Genomic DNA, 2,622 nt, shown 5'->3' with positions numbered 1-2,622 from the left:
TGATGTAATGTTTGAATCTTTAGAAACTTCTATTAATCTGCATACTGCTCACAGACTTCTCTACCAAAAAAGCACACAAGTTAATCAAGATCAATCAGCCAACTGGAGAAAATATCATCAAATGCGGCCACCTTTATCTGGAAGACAATCTGTGTCTCATGCTCTTCTTTTGTCAATAACATGTCACAGTCCATGATCTTGTGAAGACCATTGATTTCATAAGGTGTAGGTGCGTTGGCATGGCATACAAAGAGCTGAGAAGTAAAACTGAATCTTTACCAAATAAATAGGCATCAAGTTGAGAGAACCAACACCAATGGAGTGGAGAGGTGATGTAATGTTTGAATCTTTAGAAACTTCTATTAATCTGCATACTGCTCACAGACTTCTCTACCAAAAAAGCACACAAGTTACAAGATGAATCAGCCAACTGGAGAAAATATCATCAAATGCGGCCACCTTTATCTGGAAGACAATCTGTGTCTCATGCTCTTCTTTTGTCAATAACATGTCACAGTCCATGATCTTGTGAAGACCATTGATTTCATAAGGTGTAGGTATTGTCTTCTCCAACAGCAGGTTCATTGGTTTGCACCACTGTTTTGATGTTTCCCTTTCAATTGAAATAGCATATAGGTCTCTGCAATGCTGCAACCACCGAAAGAGGCAAAGAAACAATTAATATGCAGTTCTGAATCAGTTCAACATAAGCTTGAAATAGGAAAAATGTAAAACAGTGAATTAGTCATTGAGTGGGTTGAATCAGGCCTTTATATCACAGAAAAGTGTTGAAAGTCAGAACAATCAAATTGAAATCTTGAGGAGCTTTCCTACTGGAGCACATAGCTTAAATGGTTGAATCTAGAACCAAAATATCCACATATCTTTGTCAAGAAAGAATGAATTATCGAAACTGTCAATAGTATGTACTTTTGATAATAACAGCATATTACATTGTAATACCTAAGCACAATACATGTTTTACTAACACAAGCACAAAAGACCCTGAGCTTCAGCTGTACTACCTCCATGCCATCAGTGTCGTGTCTTTGTCTGAATCAACATTAAACGACTCAGCCTTTTCATTAGGAGATTCCTAGAAATATAGACGTGTTCCACTGCTATGAATCATTTTTGTAAGACATTCCTTTCCATGGATATAAGAGATGCAATGTAGCATACCTGAGATAATTTATCAGAAATAGTCCGTTAAGAAAGTTTGCCATCATCCACTGAAACTCAATCCTTTGACTCATCAGCGGGAGCTTTACAAAACATCAGCTTCAGTCGGACATTTAGGACAAATCAATAGAGAAACAGAAGAGAGAAGATGAGATGGGGAAGTCACCTGGCGGCACAGCTGAGGTGCGAGGACGGAGGTACTTGAGGCTCATCTGTTGTTACCGGTGGCGCTGAAATCCTCTGGAGGGTGCCACGACCGCCTACACCTCGTCCTGGAGAGAAAGAGAGAGGAAGCACGGCTGGGACAAATACAACAGGAATAAATCCAAAAGAAATAGATGGGGGAGATGAGATGGGGGCACAACTTGGCTGACGGAAATCCTGCTGGTCACCGCCAGACCCGTGGCCGGCGCGGGCGCCTCCATCCTCGTTGTTTCCTGATAGTCGTCCTGCATCCATGCCGACCGCGGCGCCGCCACCCAAGCTACCTCAGGGCGCGCGGCGATCAGATCGACCAACGTCGCCGCCGCCACTATGACCCCTCTATCCATGTTGTCCCGCCTCCACGCCGATGTGTCGCCGCCACCCCAACTCCCCCTGAGGTCGCGCGAAGGCCAGTTCGGCGAGCGCCGCCGCGATGCCATGTCCGGGTTGGGGAAGTCGGTGGGATGCCGTTCCTACCCGCGTGATGCTCCCGTGGCTGATATCCCTGTCATCGACAATGGCCGTCGGATAAAGCTGCAGGTGACGGCGGCGAGGCAATCGGTAGGTGACATGGGAGGCGTGGGACGGGACGGGGCTTCCCTGTGCCCGTTTGGTCCGACCATCCGTGCGGCCGCACGCCCGGCTCGTATCCAGCGGCTCTCCCTCACACCCTCGCCTAGCTACGATCGTTACCTCTAGGAAAGAAAAAACAGAATCACGCATGTCCCGTATCTACTTCCTTATACTGATTTCCTTCCGGAATACACGTTTAATGTCGCGCGGAAACAAACCTACAAACTGCACATCGCGCGGGAACAAACCCACAAATTACACAGCCGCGCGCCTAAATCCAATCTGGCGCTAAATGCACAGAGAAACAGGGGAGGTTGATCAGCAGCAATCAATAGAAAATTCGCCTCAGACTAAAGAATAGTAATTGAATTCACAGTTCAAATTGAACGGGCAGCAATCAGCTCATGATGGCTTCTTCAAGTAATCATGGGCGTGCGCACAAACAGTGAGATATCTGACCCTACTCCACATGATGAATCATAGTAGACTTCTGCAGTTTCTTCTTTCTGAACCGATTGTGTATCTTCTAATCCAGTCATTCTCGTCATTTGCTTTGATCTCAACTCCTACGGCATTTGGATCTCAAGTCAACATGCATATTTGATCTCAACAGCATAATAAAAAAATGCTAACAGGAAACTGAGGGTTCGCTGCTCTCCATTG

The 2,622-nt window shown here is 45.7% G+C and overlaps 1 long non-coding RNA gene across 1 annotated transcript; it reads right to left on the bottom strand.

The window, feature by feature from the left end:
• Positions 1 to 464: 464 nt before the first annotated feature.
• Positions 465 to 1,454, bottom strand: LOC139835171 (uncharacterized). The gene is made up of 4 exons (XR_011750905.1): positions 1,349 to 1,454; positions 1,183 to 1,265; positions 1,026 to 1,096; positions 465 to 640 (listed from the first exon to the last, which is right to left on the bottom strand). It is a non-coding gene; the product is annotated as an uncharacterized lncRNA (long non-coding RNA).
• Between the last annotated feature and the right edge of the window lie 1,168 nt (positions 1,455 to 2,622).

Source organism: Lolium perenne, chromosome 2, assembly GCF_019359855.2.
Source record: "Lolium perenne isolate Kyuss_39 chromosome 2, Kyuss_2.0, whole genome shotgun sequence".
In the NCBI taxonomy this organism is placed as follows: domain Eukaryota; kingdom Viridiplantae; phylum Streptophyta; class Magnoliopsida; order Poales; family Poaceae; genus Lolium; species Lolium perenne.
The sequence above is the reverse complement of the archived record's forward strand: the minus strand, read 5'-3'. Positions and strand labels throughout refer to the sequence as shown.